General features: G+C 41.5%; 1 long non-coding RNA gene across 1 annotated transcript in view; it reads left to right on the forward strand.

Moving 5' to 3' along the window:
* The window catches only part of LOC102157622 (uncharacterized), a 301,905-nt gene extending 288,297 nt beyond the window's left edge, over nt 1-13,608 (forward strand). The window contains exons 4-5 of the long non-coding RNA XR_014843842.1: nt 9,934-10,622; nt 12,062-13,608. This is a non-coding gene — a long non-coding RNA (uncharacterized LOC102157622). The remainder of the gene's footprint in view (nt 1-9,933; nt 10,623-12,061) is intronic.
* Nucleotides 13,609-26,654: the final 13,046 nt, after the last annotated feature.

The raw sequence follows: 26,654 nt of genomic DNA on the forward strand, positions 1-26,654 counted from the left end.
AGATGCCTTGAGAACACAGCAGGTGGGGAAGGGCATAGGGTCCAGAGTCAGGCAGAGAAACCATCCCTCTGGAGCAGCACTCGGGAGGACCAGAGACCCAAGACAGGACAAAGAGAACACTAAGGCTTGGCTGGGACATCATAGAACGTCCTCTTCCACAACATTGTCATCATAGCCACTGTCCTCCAGGACAGAAAGAAAGCTCTGTAAGACACAAGCTCCCTGAAGAGCTGTGTGTGTGTGTGTGTGTGTGTGTGGCTAATTTTTTGTGCCAACTTGGCTGGGCCACTGCTCCTACCTAGATGGTTGGCCAAACATTATATTATTCTGGATGTTTCTGGGAGGGTGCTTTTGGATGCAATTTTAAATCGGTGGACTCTGAGTAAGCAGACTGCCTCATAAGGTGGGTGGGCCTTATCCAATTAGTTGACGTCCTAAGTTACACAGAAGAATGGCCTCCCCTGAGCAGAAGGGGATTCTGCCAGCCGCCAGCCTTCTGACTTTGCTGAAACCCTAGCTCTTCTTGGGTCTTCAGTCTGCTGGCCTTCTCTGCTGGTTTTGGACTTAACAGCTTTCATAAACATGGTGCAAATTCTCTAGATGGATAGATAGACAAGAGATAGGTAGGTAGACGTCTTGTTGGTTCTGTGTTTCCAGAGAATTCTGACCAATAAAATACAGAAGTCTATAGTCAAAAGAAAGACAAAAACAAGGACACAAGAAATTTGAAGACTCTCATATCACTTGACCCTGTAATTTCAGTCTTCAGTATATAGATACGCACATGTTTACAGCAGAACTATTCATAATAGTCAAAATGTGGAAACAGCCCAACGTCCACCAACTGATGGGCAATAAACTAAATGGGATGCATGAATGCACTGGAATATTCTTCTTCCGTAAAAAGAAATGACAGTGAAACGCCACAGCATGAATATTTGCGCCAACATGTTAGGGTGCTTGATGGAAAATTTCATATTCCATTGGTGCCGTTTATGTGACATAACCATAATAAACAAGCTCATGGAGATAGCATGCGAACGGTTGTTTGTCAAGGTTGGGAGGGCAGTGAGAAGTGAGGAAATCGCTGAAATTTGGTGGGACTGGATGGAGGTGGCGGGCGCTCAGCACTGTGACTGTACCCAATGCCACGGAATTGCTCACATTAATTTTTTATTAGAATTAGAACATACAAAAATGAAGTAAAAACCCTCAGAGAATTCTCAGCAGTTCCCTTATTTATTACTTGCACGGGGGATATTGGGAAGACTGGAAACGCGCCTGGTGCCTAACTGGTTCTTGGGCACTGAAAGTGTGTCCAGCTGGCTGGACGCGGCTGAGCTAGTGACATCTCCTGGGTGACGGGATGATCTGAGCCAGAGGCTGAAATCAGTTTCAGCACATCAATGTCAGTTCTTCTTTTGAAATTTAGTTTTCTATAAGGGTAATATTTTGCTATAGAGTTTAGACTCATAAAAATATGAAAGCAGAGAAAGCCCAGGGAAAAAGACTTTAAACTTTAGAGAAGATATGAACACCACCAAATATTATGCCTACTTCACATAATGAAAATAGTATTATTTGGAGTTTTATTCCTGCTAGATGGAATTTGCTATTTATATATTTTAAAAACTGTAATTAAAATCATCTAACGAGGTATGATCCTTGAAGCTGTTTTTCAAGCACTTAAAATCAGATGCAAAAACAAGGACTTACATTGAATCTACAATTGGACTTAAAAAAATAAAAGTAGATTTTACTAACATACAAGAATATTCCTAGCGCTGTTTCACCAGTCCAGGTGGTGTGTTCAGGATTCTTTATCACCTTTTCTTCACAGTGATCAGGAAAGAAAAGTGAAAAGCGAAGCCCTATTGTTAGGACTGAAAACTATTTGCCTGATTTACATTTTATAATTAAAATGCTTTTGGAGAGCATAGGATGCCTTATTAGAAGGCGAGTAAGAGAGGCTCTATCTGAGCACAGAGATGTGAGAAATAGATGCCAAGGTGTGGCAGTCAGGGTCACTAAAGAAAAGAATAGCAAGATAGCTTCAGAGAGCAGCAATTCTGAGTCAATACAGCCATCCACAAGGAAAAGTGCCAGCAGCATCTGGATGCTTAGAACATTTTCATCAGCTGAAGCTCTCGGATGCTGAAGATCCCGTCTTTCTCCAGAGGCGATCCGCTTCTCCCTCTGTTCCTCACTGTCTTCCACCAGCAAAACCCTACGATCACCTGGTGTTCTTTTTTGTTACTTGGTCAATCTCTTTACTCCTTCACTGAATAAGTGGATTCGGTTAATCTTTTCTTAATTACTTCCTGTCCTTTAAATTTTCCTTTAAAAGGTAATTACTTAGAGCCAGATATAGATCCCATCTTTTGTGACAACCATTAGTCTCTTCATTTGTTGCATCGCATGATAAACTGTGAACCAGGTAGGAAGGTGTTAAAGAGGGAAGCACTTTGAGCAGGGGTGGAGGAGGAGACAGCGTAGGGAAGGGATCTTCCTCAGGGAAGATTCTCAAGATGTTAACACAGACTGTGAAAAGCCTATAGAAAAGCTCAGATGTGCTTGAGGTTGTTTCCTGAAACCAAAGGTGCGCAAAGAGGAACCCAGGGCTATGCCGGTTTCCTACCTGCCATCAGATGGGGGCTGTAACCGAGTCCAGGAAGGAGGGGATGGGAAGCAAGCAGATTAATACCAGGAGGGCTTGGGGTGCTAAGTGGGCAGAGCTCGGGGATCCGGGTCCCATAGGTTGGAAGGTGCAGGTGGCACCTGGGGTAGGAGTGAGGGGTTGCCTCTGTGATGTGTTCCATTAGCATGAGGATGGGTCTGTAAACCTTAAGAGGATTAGGTAGAACCACCCCACCTGTTCAGGGGAGGGACATCCTGCTGGGTGGGGAAAGGCGTGTCCTACAGAGTTGAGCAGATAAACCTTGTAAGATGGTCCTGAGTCCTAGATGCCACCCCCCCCCCTCTGCCCCCAGCCTGCCCCTGGGGGCAGCAGTAGGTCACAGGCGGCGACTGGTGGCGAGGGGCTGTGGCTACAGTTGGGGTGTTGCAGGAATGCACAGCCTGCGCTTCTTGCACTTTGGGCGCCCTGCTCCATGCCCCCTCGCCCCCCAGCATCCAGGGCTAACTGCCCAGGTGGCAGGTGGAGTCCGTTACAGCTCTGGTCGCCACGTTCCGGTTCACTGTAGGTGGTCCCTTCCCTAGTAGGGGCTGGGTAGCCAGAGACTTTCCTGGGACAAGGAGGAAGGAAGCAAGACACGCGGTCTTCCGTCAAGAATGGCCTTCGCTGGACGCAAAGCCGCAAGATTGGTGCGATACCTGCATTTCCACTCGTGTGGCCCTGTCACCAAAGCCCGCCCCCACAACACCTGTGTTTGACCCTCTGCATTGTTCTGCACCTGGGAGGGTGCACTGGATTCGGAGGCCTTTGGTCGAGGCCTTTTCTGGCTAACATGTGCCTTAAGATCTTGAGTCAAGTCATGGTGTCTTTTTTTTAGAGTTTAACGGCCCATTCCTTGCACCAAGGCAGTGGATAAAAGGATGTGCCTGGAAGGAAAACAATGGACATGGTGTGTTCTAATTTTGTTGTTGTCTATTTGTTTCAGTGTGAGTTGTGCTACAATTCTGCACTGATGAGTGGGGTGAGTCCTACTAGGCGGTATAAATCTATCTAAATATATTGTGATGGCGGCAATGGTTGCGATGTGCAGGGTGAGGATGGGGGAGCAGGTGAGAGAAGGAAGGTTCTTGCATGAGGTTGGCAGAGGGAGGTGGGCATCAACTCAGCGAGCACAGCAGCCCATCGGCAGGCAGAGCCTTTCTGGGTCGTGTCTTATTTTTAGGACTGTATTAAATATAAACAAACTTTTTTATTTCTTAGTTATTTACAGCTATTATAATAAGACTAAGGAAAGTATAACATTTATTTTTTGATGTATAAGTGGTCCTACTATCAGTTTTAAATATGTATAGAAAATAGCATTTCATAAATAGTAAGTTACGCAATTTTCTACATCTGCTGAGATTTTATATAAAGAAAATTGTAATAATTAGCACCACCTGAGCTCGTCATTAAAAGTCAAGAACTAAAATAATCGTAGAGAATATTCATTTTCACTGTACTTGGAATGCTAAAGAGCTCACTCATGTATTTTTTTCCTGCCATAATTTTCACATGAATGTTCAGGTAGAAGAGATTATGAATAAACTGGATTAAGTTTAAAGATAAAATAAAAATAAATACTGTTTTATTGAATATTAAAATTATCGTGCACTGTGATAAGTATATGATGCATACTTTATTTTTTAATATTGAAGTGTTTTCTATATTAGCCTCACCCCACTTCAAAGATAATAAAACTCAAAGCAAGATTAAGGAATTTCCCCACATCACCTGACTTGTGTTTAAATCTGGATTAAGAACCCCATCAAGCTTTTCCAGAGCCTGTCTGTACCGTTGCTAGACACTGACGGGCACGTGAGTTACTGACTCAGTGTGTCTAAGCTGGACTCTGAGAGTGTGCATCTCCAATGAGCCCCGGGATGATGCCGACGCCGCCATCCAGGAGCCGGACTTTGCACAAATTGCCCTCTCAGATTCCCTCCATCAAAAACGGCGATCCCTGTGCCTGTGAGAGGGGAACCCTTGAAGTGAGTCCCTGCAGTTCTTCAAATCATGTCAAAGAAGGAAAATTACCTTAACTGTTTAAAATGAGATCATTTCATATTTTTCCTGTAGGTGGATGGTAATATTTTCTTTGGACCTGTGGGGTCTGTGTCTTTCGCTTTGTTTCACGTTTTCACTCGCTAACAGTTCTTTACAGCTCCCACCATGATGGCTGCATGTGCACAGCTCCGTGTGGCAGCACTTTCTGAATTTCTTTTGGGGATCTTCTCCTTTCTTCCATCACCTGCTCTGGATCAGGCTGCCAATAATCAGACCTCATTCGCTTGTTTACTTACTTCTCCTGGGGGGTGCTTGTGACTCCGAGAGGATAAAACCACTCTGACCAGGGATGTCCCACCCTGAAGGGGGTCTCTGGCCATTTCCTCCCACCCCCAGCTGGAGGACGTGTGTGCATCTAGGAGGGAACGTGAGACTGGCAGAAGAGAGGGAACATTTCGAACAGAGAATCTAGGTGATTCAATCTCTAGATTCCCTGAAGACATCACAGTTCTAGATTTCCCAGTCATAGGAACCAGTGCATTTTGTCTTTTTAATCAATAATGATTTGTTGCTTCCTCATGTGCAACTTAAAGCATAATAATTAATAATTAGACACAACAATATAAGTCACCGTGTCTCTGTCTGTCTCAGCTTCATCACTTCCCAGCTTTTTTTGACCATAGCGGTTACATCACTATCAACAATAGCAAGTACATCTTAAATTCTTAGAGGGCTAGAAGATCTTGCACCACACAAAATAAGCAGTTATCAGGCATTGCATGTAGTTATGACACCATGTCATGCAACGCAAAACAGAATCTGCTCAGGATTAACACCGGCAGGAAAAATACGTGGGGAAGATCACGAGAAAGACCGATGCTGCTTCAGTACCGTCTCTCCTTCTCTCCTTCTTTGTTCAGCAGCACTTAGCACCTTCCATCATGCTATGCACGTCACTCAGTTGCTCTTTATTTTATACTTCATTCCGTCTCTCGTATAGGATGTAAAATTCCAGAGGCAGGGAAGTTTCTCTTCTTTGCTCACCTAGGCATCCAAGGGCTTAGAGCAGCCCTTGATAGGGTCTCAGAGACTGGGAACAGATGCTCAATAAATATCTGTTGAATAAATTCTTCAGTTTAAAAAGTTCTGCTCTGCGGTGAGAGGATTGCAAGGGAATGTTCATGGTTTTCACTTGGTGCGGGTAGAAAGAACAGAAAAGATCCCCCTGAGAATGTGTAATCGAAACCCAGGCTTTGCATGAGTTTGGAATTTGAGTTCCAACTCCCTGTGTTTCTGAAAAACCTCAGCAGAGTTTATTCAAGAAGTAGACTCCGTCTGCGGTGCTGCTCCGTCTGCGGTACCTGGCAGAAAAAAATGTTGTCTTCCAAAGAGCAGATTTTCCACCCAGGCCTTTCAAATAGTCCCCCCAAATAGGAGCTTAAGGTAAGCAAAACAAACAAACAACAAAAAACAGAACCCAAACCAAAAAACCTACACCAAAACAAAAATAGATCCTATGACCACCGCAAGAACAAGAGATACTGGAATCACAGCTGCAAAGCCTGTAGTCATGGAAGTTTCAGGCCAGGAAATACATCAAGAGAAACTCCAGAAAGAAGAGAGGGAGAAACCTAGACAGAAATCCCCTAAATAAGAAGGAGGAAGTATATCCAAATACATGACCACCGTAGGGACTAACTCTTCCTTGAAAAATTATAGGTGGTCAAATTAGCTTTTTAAATATGACATAACCCAGTTATGAAGCAGAAAATGAAGTGTAGAATGTAATAAACCACATGATAGCAACTATATATAAAGCTGTAAAACCATATTAATATCAGAAGGAAGTAAACCTTAAAGAAAAAAAGAAGGCACTACAAAGACAGGTGACCTCTACATAAGGAAAAAATTAATCAAGAAGTAATAATCTGCTACTTGAATCCAATGAATACCATAGCCTTAAAGTATATAGTTTGCACATTAACAGATCTACAAGGAGATACTGACAAGTCTACAAGAATAGAGAGGGGTTTCATCACTATTTCTCAGTTACTGATGGTTATAAAAGAGATGGTTCACTAGGAAAATTATTTCAGAAATGCTCATAGGAAAAACCATGTTAGCAACGAACCAAAAGATACACAAGTACGTATTATCAAAAGGAAAGACTAATTTTCTATGATGTATTTATATATTGAACCTTTGGGAATCTATAGCCAATGGAAATAAAAATTGTGAGTATTCACGACAGGTTGATTTATAATAGTCGATACTAGGAAATAACCCAGATGTCCATCCACCAGACAGTAGTTCAGTAAGTTCCGGCACATCAGTGCCATGAGGAACCACGCATGCCTAACAACTGGCATGTTCCCAGGGGGTTTTGCTGATGAACAAGGCCAGGCTCAAAAGATTCAATAAGGCGATTCCATTTACGTAACATTCTTGCGAATCACAAAATTACAGAGATGGAAAAAGTTGGTGATTGACTGGAGTAAGCATAGGGGGCGGAGGAAGTGGCTGTGTCCACGGGGAATACAAGGGATCCTCGTGATGGAACTGACCAAGGGGAGGTGGGGTTCATTCCAAGGCTTATGCTCTAAGGACTTTCTCTACAGACACATCTTTTAATAAACACACATAGAGGTTCCCCTTCCCCTGCCAGCAGCATTCACAGTGTAAGGCAGGTGCATGTGCCACACGAAAATCACAATTAAGTAAATGCCATAACCAGGAGTTAATCATTGCTGTACTTGGAAATAAAGTCCTCATCATTTACTTTCTGGGTTCAATGGACCCTTTTAATTTCTTTCTTTCTTTCTTTTTTTTTCTTTTTTTTTTTTTTTGTCTTTTTAGGGCTGCACCTGCAGCATATGGAAGTTCCCAGGCTAGGGGTCGGATCAGAGCCGTAGCTGCTAGCCTACACCACAGCCACAGCAATGCAGGATCCTTAACCTACTGAGCGAGGCCAGGTATCGAACCCACATCCTCATAGATACTGGTGGGGTTCATAACCCACTGAGCCACAGCAGGAACTCTGTCAAATGCTGCTGTTGATTTGCTCTCCTCTTCGATTTTTCTAAAAAAAAAATAAATAAATAAATCAAAAATAAAAATCATGACATGTCTTTCACTGCCAATTTTTTCTCTTTGCCTATATTAGTAAAGGGTGAAAAATTCATTCTCAGCTGTGTTCAGTACAATTATAAACAGGACAGTTATGAAGGTGATGTCTCCAGTCTTCTAGATTATTTTTGAAAATGCAAAACTTCGGGCAATGCAACAAGAAAACTGCATGACAATGCGGTAGTGACAGGTAACTGTGCTTCTGCATCCCCCTTTAAACCAGAGGAGGTAAAATTTTGCTGAAAAGAGCCATATAGTAAATACTTTGTGGGCCAGACAGTCTGTGTCACTTTGTTTCAACTCTGATTTTGTAGCATGAAAGCAGATGCAGACAGCACATAATGCATGCACTTGGCCATATCCCAGGGTCTCCATCTATGCGATGAGGAGGAAGGCTGGATTTGATCCACACCGGCAGCATGCCAGACCTTTTTAAGGATTCCATAATTCTTTTGTTTCCTTGTTATTTTGGTATATTTTACCTTCATTGGGAATAATGTCTGTGCAGCAATTAATATGTACCATGGTTAGAAAGGAAAGGAACAAATACAGCAAAACTGCATGTAGGATGTAGAAAAATAAGTCACTAAACTTCTCGAATGTTCCTGAGGTTTATAACAGGGCCCAACTACTCAATATAAAAAATGCAAAGTAGAATTTCTCTGAATATTAGTAAATTTTACCTTGGTTTTGGAATGATATCTAAATAAGAATAAAATAATGGGATATCAATTCTTGCCATTACTTTAAACAGCTCAAAAAAAAAAAAATCCCAAACCCTCACACTAAAAGTTCGGCACATGCTGGTTCTAGACGGAAGATCTTTTTATAGGGAGATAAAGGAAGGCCCTGAATTGGGGTGAGACAAATGGACCCTCTGCTCTGACCTCCTCCAGAATCGTTACCTGATAGCAAATATCAGTGGCAGCTAAGGATGCAAAGGGTTATCGGAAGCCAACCACCCACGGCACCTCAGCTTGGCAGCAGCATCAGGTGAGCAAAGTGTGCCTTTCTGAGAACCTAAGATAAACACGAGAAAGTAAAGTAAAACATGGAAAATTAGATCTAGGAATCTTGAGTGATACTAAATTGATCCCATTTTGGTAGTGACCCCTGCTTCCCAGAGGAAGCTATATACATTCTTTCTGGAAGACAGCTTGGGGAACTTAAGTCCCCAGGACACAGCCAAATGAAGATTGAGAACAAATAAACACACAAGCAAAATCCAGTGTAGGGAATAAGCCACAGTGGCTGAGGGCAGGAGAAACAGAATAGAAATATCACCCCAACAACTTTTTAGATCCTCAAGCACTTTAGGTGTGCTGTGCACTACCTAAAAATAGAAAATGCTTATAAAATAAAAAGTCACATCACAAAAGCACAAAATTGATCAAATAATGGGACATCAGAATGATCAGAAAGTTCTGAAAAAGACCTCTCTCTCTCTCTTCCCTGTGTGTGTGTGTGTGTGTGTGTGTGTGTGTGTGATCCTCTGATCTCAGCCACCACTTTCAGTTGGTTTTCATCCAGTGTGTGTCTGTCTCAAAGGCATCTCTTGTCCCCTGTGGTACCACCATCCCTTCTCCCGGCAGCTGCCATCCCCGCTCTGACCTCTGCAGTATCTTCCAAACTGACCTCCTCGCATCAGTTCTTCACTCCTCGTCCTCGCCCACTGGTGCTACAGGGCTTTTCTTTCTCAAAAGCATATCTAATTATGTGACTCATTCCTGTACATCACAACCACCTACCCACCCCCGTCTCGGAATGTTTGATGTCTGGGTGCTTTTTTCTGGATGAAGCCCAGTGAGAGTGGGTGGGGTCCTAGGTGTGCCTCCCACCCCCACGTCCTTGCTCCACCAGCCACACATGGACCATGTCCCGTCCCTCCTCAGGCCTTCTGCACTCGATGTGAGGTGTAATCTCCTCCCTGCCTCCTCCAGGTCATCCTACTCTACCTTCCTGGGGGACCACATCGCCTGTCCTCGGGGAGAATTGTACTTCCTCCTTGGGATGCTCTTATTATACTATAAAATTATTGCACCTTGTGTTCCTAGTGGGGACTGGCTTGGAAGAGTGAAACTGCGTGTTTATCTGAGTGACTCTCTTGTTATTGTCATTCTTTTCAGCCAACTGCAGCTCCCAGGAGGAAAGGAAACAAAGAGTTTTTGGCGCACATAATGCCTGTCATATTGTGGGTTTAAAAATATATTTACCAAGGAAGATGACTGAGTAATTACCATTTGCGTGATGAAAACATAATTGGACGAAGAAAATGCTACTATAGTTACTGTCACGTGAGTCTCAGTTTGTTAAATGAAGAGATCAGTGTGATGTGCCATGAACATAAAAATAAGCAAAATGGAACAGAGTAAATGGATTCCAAAGTCATTACGTTTTATTCTGTATGACACAGGAAGCATCACTTGCCATTGAGAATTAAATGGGTATTAAATAAACTGATATTTACATAACTGATTTGCATTTGTAAAATGAGTACATTTAATTCCCATGTATAGGGCTATAAGAGAGAAAAAGCACACTCATTACTTTCAACAATACCTCAGTTCTGAAAAATTTATCCTGCATGGTCTCAACTTTTCTTCTGATGACTTTGACCTTGTCCAGCTGTCTGTCCTTGGCTGTCACTGGGCAAATTACAATTGTACCCTGTCTGTTTTCAGTTCACTGTAGACTCCATCCTGCCTCAGTTCTGATTTCAGAGCTGCTTTTTTACAAAACTCTATTTTTCAGGGATGGTTTTGGGTTTACCACAAAACTGAGAGGAAGGTACAGGGACTTCCCACATTCCCCACAGGCTCCCCCAGGATGGGACATTTTTACTAAGGATGAACCTCCATCCACACATCATTACCCCCAGAGTCCACTGTGGTCACTCTTGGTTTGGTACATTCTATGGATTTGAACAAATGTACAATGTTATACAGAGTATTTTCCCTGCCCTAAACCCCTCTGTCCTCCACTGTCCCATCTCTCTGCAGCCACTTGCGCCATCCGGCAACCACCGGGCTTCTTGGTGTCTCCATCGTTCCTCCTTCTCCAGAATGTCCTAGTTGGCATCATATGGTGTGTACCTTCTCAGATCGGTTCCTTCACTTAGGAACATGCGTTTGAGGGTCTTTCCCTGGCTTGATGACGCGTTTCCTTTAAGCACTAAATCACAGCTGTTTTCTCGCTGCCTGAAATCCCTCCAACCCCTTTTCTCTGCCGACCTTCCTTCCCTGACGAACCCCACACACTCTTCGGGACTTAGGACTCCTGTTTTTCTCTATTTAAATTATGTCTCTCCTTGTAAACTGGAAATTCCGTCCTCCCACCGTTATATTCCCATTGCTTATCACAGAACTTGACAAACAGTAAAACAGTAAAAATGGGACAACAAGGAATCCAAAAGTATAAAGAAAGTCACTTTTAAAATAATTATAAAATATGGAGATAAATGTCCCATGTAATTATGGGCACATACAGTCAGCAGGACCCTGTTATTTAAATGCTAACTCTATATAGTATGAAAACAATTACGTATAAAAGAGTGTTTAGGAATCATATGAGTTCCTGTTGTGGCTCAGTGGTAATGAACCGGACTAGTACACACGAGGACACAGGTTTGACCACTGGCCTCACTCAGTGTGTAAAGGATCTAGCATTGCCGTGGCCGTAGCTCTGAGTTGACCCCTAGTCTGGGAACTTCCATATGCCCATGGTGCGGCCCTAGAAAGGAAAAAAAAAAATCAAATTGGAACATGGAGAGAAAAAAAAAAATAGGGCGTCCTTGACCTAAGGCACAATTTCAACCAACATAACATGTACGATGGGAATCTCTTAAGGTATAACTGCCTGACATCTTCTAATTTTACTGTGAACATCACAGATCCAGGAAGTACAGAGCAGCCAAAGCACAATTAGTATGGAAAATATAGCAAGTCAGATTGTACTCAAATTGCTCAAAGCCCACGATCAATGGAAGTTTTTATAAAGAGCAAAGGGACATGTTAGGTACAGTAGAAGAGCGACACAGCACATCGACCAGCGCCCTCAACCCACAGCCCCGGGAATGGTCCTCTGGCTTCAGCGGCAAAGCCTCCACCTACGTCAGGCCTGCATGTCCTGGGGGTTACCTTCCGCCCAGACGCATTCTGTTCTGGGCTTTGCTGCTTGTGTTGGGCACAACATTTTTTTTTTTTCCATCTTTTTGCCTTTTCTAGGGCCGCTCCCTCAGTGTATGGAGGTTCCCAGGCTAGGGGTCTAATCGGAGATGTAGCTGCTGGCCTACGCCACAGCCGCAGCAACGCAGGATGGGAGCTGGGTCTGCGACCTACACCATAGCTCACTGCAACGCTGGATCCTTAACTCACTGAGCAAGGACAGGGATCAAACCCTCAACCTCATGATTCCTAGTCGGATTCGTTAACCACTGAGCCATGATGGGAACTCCCGGGCACAAGATTTAAAGGATCACTAAAACCCTCAGTAATCACAGTAAACTATTTTAAAACACTATTTCTTAAAAATGAACATTTATGTTAATCTTATATCCTGCTACTTTGCTGAATTTGTTGATCAGTTCAAGTAGTTTTTGGGCTGAGTCCTTAGGATTTTCTATATGTAGTATCATGTCATCTGCATACAGTGACAGTTTTACCTCTTTTCCTATTTGGATGCATTTTATTTATTTGTTTGTCTGATTGCTGTGGCTAGGACTTCCAGTACTATGTTGAATAACAGTGGCGAGAGTGGGCATCCTTGTCTTGTTCCAGATTTTAGTGGGAAGGCTTTCAGCTTTTCTCCATTGAGTATTATATTTGCTGTGGGTTTGTTGTAAATGGCTTTAATTATGCTAAGGTATGTTCCCTCTATACCCACTTTGGTAAGAGTTTTGATCATGAATGGATGTTGTACTTTTTCAGTTGCATTTCTGTATATTAACAATGAAATGTTATAAAAGGAATACAAAAATACAATACCTTTTAAAATTGCACCCCAAAAAATCAAATACCTGGGAATACACCTGACCAAGAAGGTAAAGGACTTACATGCCAAGAACCATAAAACATTAATCAAGGAAATTAAAGAAGATGTAAAGAAATGGAAAGATATTCCATGCTCCTGGGTTGGAAAAATTAATATTGAGAAAATGGCCACATTATCCAAAGCAATCTACAAATTCAATGCAATCCCTATGAAATTACCCATGACATTTTTCACAGAACTAGAACAAATCATCTAAAAATTTATATAGAACCACAAAAGACCCAGAATTGCCAAAGCAATCCTGAGAAACAAAAACCAAGCAGGAGGCATAACTCTCCCAGACTTCAGGCAATATTACAAAGCCACAGTCATCAAGACAGTGTGGTACTGGTACCAAAACAGACATACAGACCAATGGAACAGAAGAGAAAACCCAGAAATAAACCCAGACACCTATGGTCAATTAATCTTTGACAAAGGGGGCAAGAACATAAAATGGGAAAAAGACAGTCTTTTCAGCAAGTATTGCTGGGAAACCTGGACATCTGCATGCAAATCAATGAAACTAGAACACACCCTCACACCATGCATGAAAATAAACTCAAAATGGCTGAAAGACTTAAATATAAGACAAGACACCATCAACCTCCTGGAAGAGAACACAGGCAAAACATTCTCTGAGATCAACCTTATGAATATTTTCTCAGATCAGTCTCCCAAAGCAACAGAAATAAGAGCAAAAATAAACCAATGGGACTTAATCAAACTGACAAGCTTTTGCACAGCAAAGGAAACCAAAAAGAAACCAAAAAGACAACTTATGGAATGGGAGAAAAGAGTTTCAAACGAGGCAACTGACAAGGGCTTAATCTCTAGAATATACAAGCAACTTATACAACTCAACAGCAAAAAAGCCAACCCCCCAATGGAAAAATGGGCAAAAGATCTGAATAGACATTTTTCCAAGGAAGATGTATAGATGGCCAACAAGTACATGAAAAAATGCTCAATGTCCCTGATTATTAGAGAAATGCAAAACAAAACTACCACGAGATCACACCCACACCAGTCAGAATGGCCTTCATTAATTAGTCCATAAATAAGAAATGCTGGAGGGGGTGTGGAGAAGAGGGAACACTCCTGCACTGTTGGTGGGGATGTAAGCTGGTACAACCACTATGGAGATCAGTATGGAGATACCTTGGAAATCTATACCTAGAACTACCATATGACCCAGTAATCCCACTCTTGGGCATATATCTGGAGAAAACTCTCCTTAAAGAAGACACATGCACCTGCATGTTCATTGCAGCTCTATCCACAATAGCAAACACATGGAAACAACCCAAATGTCCATTGACAGACAATTGGATTAGGAAGATGTGGTATATATACACAATGGAATGCTACCCAGCCATAAAAAAGAATGAAATAATGCTATTTGTAGCAACATGGATGGAACTAGAGACTCTCACACTGAATGAAGTAAGCCAGAAAGAGAAAGGCAAATACCATATTATATCACTTATATCTGGAATCTAATATATGGCACAAATGAAGCTTTCTACAGAAAAGAAAATCATGGACTTGGAGAATAGACTTGTGGTTGCCTTGGGGGAGAGGTGGGTTGGGAGCTTGGGGTTAATAGATGCAAACTATTGCCTTTGGAATGGATTAGCAATGAGATCCTGCTGTGTAGCACTGGGAACTCTGTCTAGTCACTTATGATGGAGCATGATAATGTGAGAAAATATAACGTGTACATGTATGTATAACTGGGTCACCATGCTGTACAGTAGGAAGAAAACACTGTATTGGGGAAATGACTATTAAAAAAAACCATTTATACCAAAAAAAAATCCATGTTGAATAAATTATCGAATATTTAAATAAAGGAAGAAAGGGTTAGCTACCACCTTTGTCCAAAATCCCTACTCTGCTCCCTGCTTTATCTGCTGTCCCCTGAGCCACTCCAGCTGCCCCCCAAGGCTTCTCACCAGGGCCCTGCCACTCAGCCAATTCTTCTGTCATTGGCTCATCTAAGGAATGTGCTAGAAATATCCGCCTACAGCCAAGCTGAATTTCTTGCAATCTTCCTTTTTTGCCACTACATATAAACCCCTATTTTCACTTTGTTTTGTATCATAACAAATGCTACCAATAGAGAGTTCCTCGTAAAACAAAGTCATAAATTATAGCTCTGACAGCTTAACACATTAGTACGGGAATTGATGTGAGCTAGAAGAATTTCTGAGTCAAAATTGCTAAAACAGAGACATGGGTTACACAGGAATTTTCATTACTGAGGGTTATATGTATTTTAAAGGTAAATCGATTTTGTGCAAGGGATTATAAATATAATAATAGGCTTTCCAAATATTTTACTTTTCTGACTCTCAGACCTTTATCATTTATGATACTGTTTCCTGAGAGGAATTTCATTCTCACATACATTTTCTTAGAATACAGCATATTTTTGTAAGAAACTTAGTTGTTTTTTTACAAAATAAAATGGAGACTCTTTAAGAAACTTGATAAAACAAAGCAGAGAGCAAATACAGCTGGATCTGGCATGTTAATTCTATTTCTGCATTTCTCTTAGTCATTTTCTAATGGTTATAATGACACTTTTTGTTCACATTTACCTCATGGGCTTTGTGTGCAAGCAATGTAATTGAGATTTGGGGAGACACTCTATCATTGTTTATAAGGTGCAGTTAATGAGGTGACAAAAAACACATGATAGTAAGATAAAGGTGAGTAATGTCACTACTTACAGTTGATTTTCCTGCAGCGCAGCTTGTGTCGGCTGGCACGACCCAGAAATGTCTTCTTCTTCTTCTTCTTCTTCTTCTTAATCCCATATGATTAACAAAAGTCTCAGGAAATAATCTAAGTTAGTGTTGAGCCCTCATGCAAAACTACATCCCTATTCAAATCTCACCCTGAAAGGAAATTATTTTATTAGCGGTCAAGTCATTTGAAAGGAAGTCCCAGGCTTCTACATTCCAGTGTTTACTGCCATTTAATTAATGTCAAATGCAAACTTATGTGTTCAATACGGTTTAAATTCCACATAAAGAAACCTTTATTGGGATGATTTTTTGTTGGTCTTTAATGAAGTTGTGACAGTCTTACTTCTGATACCTTTCTGACTAGAAGGAAAATACTGGTCTAGCTTTGCCCATATTCCTTTTCTGAAGAGATGTGACTGAGTCTTGACCTTCTATTAAGGCAGCCTGATCATCCCACCCCCACCCCAGCAGTCCTATGACGAGGAAATAGAAGCAAATCAAAGTAGATTCATGTGATGGAGACGACTGTGCAACAGGGACCATTGGTGACATCACAGGATAAATGAACTGATGGGCAGTCAATCCACTTGAATGTGTTGTACGTATGTATGTATGTATTACACTTGTATGTATGTATGTATTACATTTGTATGTACTGCAAGTATTGTGTGTATCACACTTGTAAGTATTGTATGTATTATACTTGTATGTACTGCATGTATTGTATGTATGAACTGATGGGCAGTCAATACACTTGTGTGGAGCCCCTCATGAATGTTGAAAAGATCTTTAAAAACATTTGCTGTCTTTGAGTGAGGCAGCACATATAGGAATCAATATTGAAAACTGAAGTTGAGATATTTGCGGTCCTCCCCTATGATGAGCCAGTAGATCAGCTGAGGCAGAATTTCAGCCCAGGCCTTCTGACTCCAAGTCTCCACGGTGCCCAGTTACATTTTTATCTGGTAGAGTGGTTTTTGGAAGTCACGAAGTCTGCCGCCCACTTTGACATGGCATCCATGGAATCCTAGAAAAACTGACTTGGGTAAATTCTCAAAACCAGGGTTTGTCAGGGAGAAGAAGGGAGCCCAGTCCCCCTTATTTCACGCTCACTCCTTGGCGCCCAGCAGCCCTTCTCAGGGGCCTTGGTGCAGACACACTCGTCCTACACAACAGCAGGTATGTCTGCAAATGGCCTTTCTAACTGGGCTTCTGTTCTTCAGAAAACACTCTTTCAGAACCCATTCGATTTCAGTTGTTGACATTTTCCTTGGTTTTGTTTTTGCTGCAATTGTTTAGATTTCACTGACAAACTGATAAGCTTGTGTTCTTTGATGATCTAAAAATAACCCGTCACAAATGTTGTTTCACTTTTGAGCTTAATGGTTTTTGAAAAGAAAAGATGTTTGTTTCTGTGTTTGTGTGATGAGATTTACGCCTGTTTTCTATAACTCTGAACCAAGAGGCACACACACAGGCAGTCTATAAAGTATCCTCCCTCAATCCGAAATTAAGAAAAATCTTGCACAATCGAGCATTTTGCAATCATTTACGGACAACTGTCTGGTCTGGCTGCCCATGGTCCCACTGCAGTGTGTAAATGGCTCACAAAAAATCTTTCCAGAAAAGAGGGAAAAATAGTCAAGTGAGGTTTTCGTAGAAGACATTCCCCAAACTGAGTCGCACTCCAGTGAATTTACAAGAGTACATGTCCTGTATGCTTTAGAAGAGCTCTGAGGTCTGATTTGGCTGAAGAAATACACTCATGCATTCTAAGATTTAAACCATCAGCCAAGCTAATTCCTCCCCAGTCTTTCATCTTTGAATATAAACACCATGCCTGTTACCACATGGGTTCCACGTCTATTTTGCCACCAACTAGACAGAAACCTTCCTAGAGGTTAGAGGCAACTTCATCCTCCTTTACTTCTGAGACAACTTGTACTTGTGGACTCAATAAACTGATGTGTTTATTCGGTGTCGATGGGAAACTGATGATCAGAATCAAGTGTTTTCCATTGAGTTTCCCTAACACATCATCGGAGGAAAGGCAACAAGGGCTGAGCAGCGGCGTGAGGAAGGCACAGCCTTCACTTCACCCAGCATCAGAGTCACAGTCCAGGCAGGAAACAGAAGCTCCGCCCTGAACACCGGTCGCTGGGCGCTGACAGCTGACTGCTGCTTAAAGTCCTTCGTCCCCAGATCCATGTCCTTTTCTACAAGAATGAGGACGGTACAGAGTGGTTCTGCATTGCAGGTTCTCTAGGGCACTTGCTTCCATCTTTCACTGATTTCAAATTCATCTTGCTCTAAGGAATTGTCTGCTGTTCGTGAAAAATGTGAAAGTTCTTTAAAGGGGGTGATGCCTTATATACGGAAGGCCAATGGATGAGATTTTTCATTAAGTTTCTTCAACAGTATTTCATGAATAAAACCAGGTTGCGTGTGTTTTTTTATAGACGAACAGAGCAAACACATCAGGCGCTCTCGTAGATGGGAAGAAGCTAAAGGAGCTATTCCCAGGGTTCCTGGACCAAGGGAGGTGGTCAAAGCTCCTTTTTCCCCACCTCATAGCGACTCAGAGACTCAGAGGCTGAACCACCCCAGCCAGACTGTGCCGGGTCCCTCCCTCCACACCCAGCAGCACCTCAGCAGGGCTCCTGCGTGAAGCACAGGGAGTAAAACCTCATGACCGCCTGTCTCAGACCTCAGGGAAAACCAGACAAGCCTGCTAAGGTGCTTGCTGTAAAATGGACATTTTCTTGTCCATTTAGGACAATGAACGTTTACTGTAGAACTCAAGGCTAGGCATATACTCTGGACTCTGGAGGCTAAGAGGGTTCTTTTTTTGTTTTTTGTTTTTTTGTCCTTTCTAGGGCTGCACCTGTAGCATATGGAGGTTCCCAGGCTAGGGGTCGAATCAGAGCTGTAGCCACCGGCCTACGCCACAGCCACAGCAATGTGGGATCCGAGCCGCATCTGCGACCTACACCACAGCTCACGGCAACGTTGGATCCTTAACCCACTGATCGAGGCCAGGGATCACACCCTCAACCTCATGGTTCCTAGTCGGATTCGTTAACTACTGACCCACAAGGGCAACTCCATATTTTTATTTTGATTGTAAAATGAAAACATAAATTCTGACTAACAAAGTCAGATTTTTATTACCTAAATATACATAAAAAAGAATTATGGTACAAATCAAAAATTTGAGAAAATCCATTATGTCTTAAGTCTTTAAATCAAAGGATGGATTAATTTTTAATTTTTGTTTGATTAGAGGTAAGGTCAATATAACCTTTATTAAGAAAATGACAGTATGTTTTTATTGAAAGGAACAATATAGAGGTGGTTTGAAAGTAAATGGTGTTTCAAAGTGATATCTCTCTAGTCACCCCAGTGCCCCATTTTAGCTCTTCTTTCAGCTATTATGGGGCAGTTAAATATGCACATGTAAGGCGTGGTATAAGCTACAACCTCCTTTAAAATGGATCAACCATTGTGGTTAAATCTGGTTTAAAAATCAACAAAACACCTGTAATTATTGAAATTAGTAAACATTCAGATGTTTATTCATTCAACTTGTTTTGAGTTTCGCCACTCCACCCAGGTCACCCACACAATTTTTATTTTATTTTATTTTTTCACAATTTTAATTTTAGACACGGAACTCAACTTCCAACACAACTATGAATTAAATATGATATCACATCAAAAGAATCAGTATTTCAGAAGAGAAAGATGAGATTAGGGCTATAATTGTCTATGGCTAATTTAATAGATATATTTAAAAGGTTTCTTCATTGTACTTTTAAAGAAAAAATACTGCCTGAGATGACTACATATTAGCTAAATGAACTAAGTGTTCAAAACATTTTATATAAAATTATTCTTAATCTATGCCTCAAATGTCGTTAGATTTGTTTGAATAATCTCTTTCTAGAATAAGTAAAGATATGTATTAATCATGGAAAATTAATAACAAATATTAGCTTCTGGCTTATTCTAACCCTGCCTCCTTCATTCCTCAGCTTTGCACTTGAGCTCTATGTTATGCAGAAGAGCTCTTTGTTATAATACTTGTAAAGTCACACCATTTATCAACTTATGAATTGTTTCCTAGTTCACAGACAGTCCATTTCCTCCTTACTTTGGGATTGTAAAGTATGCATTACGTAAGTACTTGCAGCACACTTAAATCAGAATATATTTTATTACAGAGGCAAAAATGTGGCCATGGCAGAATTCAAATAATTCTATTTTCCATTTTATTCCCATTGCATTGAGCAATGCCAGGAATTTTCTCAAGCAGTTCTCAATCTTAAATCAATAAGTAAGACTTTTGATTAAAAGAAGACTGTTTAAAAACATGTTACCTTTGGTGCCTTCCCATTGTGGCCCAGCAGTAACAAGCCCAACTAGCATCCATGAGGACAGGAGTTCAATCCCTGGCCTCGCTCGGTGGGTTAAGGATCTGGCATTGCTGTGACTTGCATTGCAGGTCACAGCCGCGGCTCGGATCCAGCCTTGCTGTGGCTGTGGTGTAGGTCGGCAGCTGCAGCTAGGATTTGACCCCTAGCTGGGAACTTCCATGGGTGTGACCCTAATCAATCAATCAAACAAACAAAAATATGTTACCTTTGAAGCTGGAATCCAGATGAGAAGAAATATAACAATGAGTGGATTCTGCTTTTAAAATAAATGTATTTTCACTTGCAGAATTGTGAAAGGGAAAACTTCTTTGCTCATACATTTACCAGGTTCTCATCTAGAGGAACTCATTTTTCTTCCTCCAGAAATCAAAACAGTATTTAAAAATTTTGATTATAAGTAAATGCACTCAATGTACACCTTACTGACCTGCCATAACGAGGGAAAAGAGCTAAGGCTTGATGGTGACACTTAACATTATTATTATTTAAAAAAAACTGGAATTCTTCATTGTAATTATGACATTGTCCAAACCTCATTACAGAGAAATTTACACACATTTGTCCTAGAGGACAAATTTCTCATGAAATATTTTTGTATAATAACAAAGGATTAAAGTACCAAAAAAGATCAAAAGCAGCCTCATATTATCAAGAGGATACTTTTTAACAGTGGATAAAACCTAATGCTTTTTTTTTTTTTTTTTGTCTTTTTGCCTTTTCTAGGGCTGCACCTGAGGCATATGGAGGTTCCCAGGCTAGGGGTCCAATCGGAGCTGTAGCCGCCGGCCTACACCAGACCCACAGCAAGGCCAGATCTGAGCCGCATCTGTGACCTACACCACAGCTCATGGCAACGCTGGATCCTTAACCCACTGAGCAAGGTCAGGGATTGAACCTGCAACCTCATGGTTCCTAGTCAGATTTGTTAACCACTGAGCCACGACGGGAACTCCCAAACCTAATGCTTTTTTTTGTTGGACACTAGGTTTGTTTTTCAATTTTGAGATCTTAATCTTTGAATAGTTAAGTGAGCATTCCGATTCTTGGCTATCTAAGTGTTTTTTCTTTAGACTAGATTGTGCTGGGGACACTGGGGACATTCTTTTAACCGGCGAAGGGTCAGAACATGTCATTCCCACACGTCTCCTTGGTTTTTGAATCATTTGGAGCTGCAGACTCTGGAGGAGCAGCAGCAGCAGGAAGCGCTCTCAGAACTCTGCATTTCTATTCAAAAGCAGGTCAAATTCTTCTCCTGAGAAAAGTGTCCTACTTTCATCAGGAAGAGGTGGGCATTCTCCCCTCTGGAGAATGAGCGGATGTGGAAGCGGTCCTGTTCCAGGAACCTAACAGAGTGACCTCATCTTCCAGCAGTTTCCCTGATGCTTCCTTGTCACCACCCCTCAGTTTTCTGCCCCTGGACCAAGCCCTTCATCCTGTCCCTTCCCCACAGTTTACCATCCTGTTTTGAGTCTAACAGCTTCTTCGGGTCTTCATTTTCTTTCGGAAAACTCCCATGCACAGGTAACCATCTTACATAAATCTCTGTGGGGGTTTTTTTCTGTTCATGTTTCTTATTTCTGTTCAATTCTTAGACCCACCACAGATTTTCCTCACCTGCAGCCACAGACCCTGTTCTCACCTGTGTTGTGTTTCTGATACGGGTGTCCCGCCTCCCACACCCTGTTTCACAAAGCGGCTTCATTCAGATCCATTCCCTGAAGAAGAAAACCTTTCGATCTCTGGGCTTGATCCTCCTCACATGGAAGAGGAGACACTGGAGATGATGCATCAATGTCTTTATCTCATATGGGAGAAAATTAAACCACTGGAGGTAAGTAGCCAGAGAGTAGTCAGCCCAGAGAGCTCAGGGTAAAGCTCTGGAGCCTGGCTCTGCTGCTGCTGCCCTATCTCTTCAGCTCGTGAGATCTTTTCCCTTTTAGGATGCCTCAAAATTTTTTTTGTTGGAAGCCAGACATGCTGTTCTTAATAAAAAGGAAGTGAGATAAATGGGCTTTTAATTCGAGGTTTTATATTTATCTGGCTAAGAATTAAGCTGTGTTTAATGTTGTCAACAACTATACATGTCTGAAGCTAAAATTTATTCTGAGTTATCTTGTTTTCCTCTCCTTTGTTGTCTTTGGGTTTCCCTAGAGGCTTCTTCTTAAATAAGGTCAGAGGTGTACCATTCTTTCAGGTGTATTTCTCTGTTAGGATATTGGAGCCCCATTGATGTGATTGTGAAGTTTTCTACAATCCTGTGATTAGGTCTCAGACCTTTAATGAGCCTGTGTCCTTGGACTGTGACCTTCATAGGTGCTTCTTGGGGTAGGTTTTTTCCCCTTATGTTGGACATAAGGAAAGCTAGAGGGCAGCAGAATTGGGCATTTTCCCTCTCCCACTGAGGAGGCTAGAGTGGCTGGAGTTGAGTATCTCCCTTCTAGGTCAGTTAGGCTCTGGGAAATAGTTTCCCTAGATGGAGAGCCTCATTGAGGAAACAGTACTGGGCTTGTTTCAAGCCCATTACTTTCCCTTCTCCTTGCAAGAAGCAGAAGAGGATTTTTCTCTGCGCTTCACTCAGAACCTGGTAGGGTAACTGGAGGCAAACTTACAAAATACTGGCCCCTGAAGCTTTTCACTCCCAGGCTTGTCCACGTGGGACCTCTATGGTTTGTCTACCCAGCACTGTTTCCAGTGGGAGTGCTCTGGCCCTCTGCATTTGCCTCTCAGTGATGCTGGAGGTGAAACAAGCCACTCAGTTGTGAATGCACATGTCTTGGAGTTTGGAAAGTTCTTCCTGAGAAAGAAACATTTGAATAGACACCTGAGTGACACAAAGGGACCATCCCTATGAAGATGTAGATCAGGGGATTCAGAAAAAAAGAAAAAGCATGTGAAAAGTCTTACAGTCAGAATAAACCTGGTTTCTTCAGTAACTAGACAAAAGAATAAATGAAGAAAAATAACTCAGTGGGAGTGTTAACTGAGGTTACACTGCAAAGGATAACAACGGTCAGGACCTTTGAGGCTAAAGTGATGACAAATAGAATATTACAAAAATGTGTCTGGGAGTTCCCATTGTGGCTCATAAGAAACAAATCTGACTAGGAACCATGAGGTTGCAGTTTTGATCCATGGCCTTGCTTAGTGGGTTAAGGATCCGGCATTGCATGAGCTGTGGTGTAGGTCACAGACATGGATTGGATCTTGCATTGCTGTGGCTATGGTGTAGGCTGGCAGCTGTAGCTCCAATTGGACCCCTAGCCTGGGAACCTCAATATGCCGCGAGTACAGTCTGAAAAAAGCAAAAAAAAAAAAAAGTTTAGTAAAAAAAAATGTGTCTGCTTGTCAATCACTAAAGAAGAAAAAAATATTTACATAAAGTGTGGTCTATGGTTTATCTTTTAAAACATTTTAAAAGTTGGTAATACTAAATAGCGTATTCTTGCACTTTTTTGTTTTTCAGAGTCTCAGCTTACACTGTTCATTAAATTAGACTTGTATTCCTAAAATAAATATTTTATATTTATTCATAATAAAATATAAATGACAATATTTTTAATCATTTGGAATTATCATTTCAGGAAAATTATGTAGTGAGAAGCAATAATAGTAAGATTAGAAGTTACCATACATAAATATAATTCCAAAATTTTTTGTCTTTTAAAAGATTTTTATGGCCATTGCCCATGGTATATGGAAATTCCTGGGCCAGGGATTAAACCCAAGCCACAGGTGCAGCAATACCAGATCCTTTAACCGACTGCACTAGGTTGGGGATCAACCCAGTACCTCTACAGCAACCCAAGCTGCTGAAGTTGGATTCTTAACCCACTGTGCTACAGTGGGAACTCCTATAATTCCAATTTTTTGTGTCAAATATCATTGTAGCAGGCTTCCTTTTTTTTTTTTTTTTTTTTTTTTGCTGCACCTGAGACATGCAGAAGTTCTGGGTCCAAAGGGTCAAACCCACTCCACAGCAGCGACCAGAGCCACTGCAGTGACAATGCTTGATCCTTATCCCACTGGCCACAAGGGAACTCTAGCATGCTTCCCCTTTGATGTAGTACTTTAAATGGTTCTTAACTCTTTTTATCCCCAGCCAAGAATGGCCAGCATTTCTATCACGGAACCCTGTAAATCCCCTGTTTGTAGCACATGCAGTCTGTATTATTTGTTTTCTGTCTGTGCCCCCAACTAGACTGTGAACTCCATGAGAACAAAATTTAGTCATGTTGTCATATCTAGAGTTTGAATTATAAGTGACACAAATGTATATGCATGTGTATGGAACTAATCACAGAACTACTTTAGTTTTCCTGACCGCTAACCACACCATGAAGAGTGGTGTCTCTTTGACTCTTTGTATCACCTCTTTTCAGAAGCTTGCAAGTTCCCCCACGTGATGATCATGGTGATCGATCCCGTCCATAGCAGATGTTCTATCATACAGGCTTTAACAGATGCCACTCACTGAAGGATTGTGGGAGAATCCCTAATGTGCCATAGAAACCTATTGTTTCAAATGTTTTTCATCTTTGCTTTATCTCTTTTCTAGCAGCAATTCTGATCAAAATTTGCATTTTAAAGCATCTACTAGGTTAGTAGCCCTTGTGCTGGGGGCCCAGTAGAATGCTGACATTAGGAGGCTATATTCACAGCCTATAGTAAGACATCACTTAAACTTCACATAATTTCAAGAGATCAAAATCTCTGAATCGGGAGTTCCCATTGTGGCTTAGTGGTAATGAACCAAATAGTATCCATGAGGATGCGGGTTCGATCCCTGGTCTCACTCAGTGGGTTAAGAATCTGGCATTGCCTTGTGTTGTAGTGTAGGTCACTGACGTGGCTGGGATCCTGCGTTGTTGTGGCTGTGGCGTAAGCCGGCAGCTGCAGCCCCAATTTGACCTCTAGGACCATGGCATAAAAGGCATAATTATATTTTGAATTTAATTGCAGTGATTTTTTTTGGTCCTTATTTGAAAAACCTGTGAAGATCCCTTCCTTATTTCAGCATTACCACAGGACATCATTATTTCTGTTTGCTCCAAAGAACTTAGAATCAGTGAATGGGACTGTATTTGGTGCCTAGAGTACAGCATTCAGCTGTATGTTAAGTACTGAAAATTTATAAGTGGAAATAATACACAGTGCCTATTAAAAGTGAACTTAACATTTGCCTCGTACTTATAGCAAGTGAAGTATAAGGGATTATAAATGTCAGAACCATATAGGACACTCTAATGAGAGAAGCACTTTGCCAGACAAAGACTAAGAATGGAAATGTTCCCTAGACTATTACGCTTTCAATTTAAATAATGAGAGTTTTTTTTTTTTTAAGGGGGATATAAAAATGAAAACATCTTACCTGAGTTAAATTCCCAGGTGAAACATGAAAAAAAAATGTTTCTTGACCAGGCAATGAAATACTTAAAAGATAATGGTAACTGGAAAGAAAAAGAAAGAATAACCAAGGAGAATGAATAGTAACACCAGCCTCCCACCACCTTGGTTTCCTCTGAAAGTTCCAGCCCACAAACTTTTGAATAATGCAAACTCATCCTGAAGGGCTTTTGATATACAGTGCATGCTATGGGGACTTTTAATCAGAAGAGTTAAAAAGAACATTCATAGAATCCACAATCCATATATGAGAGAGAATAATAGTTCATATCTGGTATTACACAAAGATACTGCACTATTATACAAAGAGACCGAGATAAGTAAAAGGTAACTGAAAACAGTGGTCAAATAAAAAAAGATATGGACATGTCAAAAAAACATGATAATTTGAAAATTAGTGGTTATAATTTTGAGAGCCAAACCTTGCCTTTTTGATAAACACTGTTATGTGTTAAACATCAACAGTAAGAGAAACAAGATTCGATTCCAATTGACGATGCTCTCTTTGCTGCAGCAACATATGTGCTTCCTACCATATTAGAATCCTTCTGGGGAATTACTAGAAATGGGCTTAGACCCTGCCTGAGGCTTTTGCAGTGGAACGTTCATTAGAATCAATATGGGCTTGTGGACCCGGCTGGCGGGCTCGGTTTTAAAATTTTATTATGGAAAATCTATGACTGAAGACCTTAGAAACACAAACTCCATATTTCATTTAGTTTAAACTATTTTAATTAAATTTATATCTGACCTATTTACTACCCCTATTAAATCAAAGAAGCAAACTCACGGTTCACACTCGTCCAGGCTCTCTTCCCGCAAATTCCTTTTGTGGCCATACAATGCTTCGGGCCCTGTTCCAGGTGCCATGGATACAGTAACCGGTTTCTCCAAGGAAGAGCCGGGATCCACAGTGGCTGGCACAGCTGTGCTGCAGGGTGGAAAGGCCTGAGGAGGACCCCCCAGGGTGCACCATCTGCCCGCAGAGCCTGGAGACACCCAGTCACCAGGCAGCGAGAGCGGCAGGTGGGCGCCTCCACGGAGCCGTCTCTTTCCCAGCAACATGCAGATCACAGCCTTTTCCACCAGGAGGACGGGAGCAGCCGTCCCAGATGAGGAACGTGTTGTTTCCAAAATCCAAAGAGGCCGCTAAGGATTGCAAGGTTTCCTCAAAGGAGAGAAGGAGCAGGTGCAACAGTTGCAAAATATTTCTTGCAAAATATT

This window comes from Sus scrofa, chromosome 4 (genome assembly GCF_054392235.1).
Source record: "Sus scrofa isolate SSC_HxYL_T2T_F1_AM1 chromosome 4, Sscrofa_HxYL_maternal_Yorkshire_Landrace_v2.0, whole genome shotgun sequence".
Classification (NCBI taxonomy): domain Eukaryota; kingdom Metazoa; phylum Chordata; class Mammalia; order Artiodactyla; family Suidae; genus Sus; species Sus scrofa.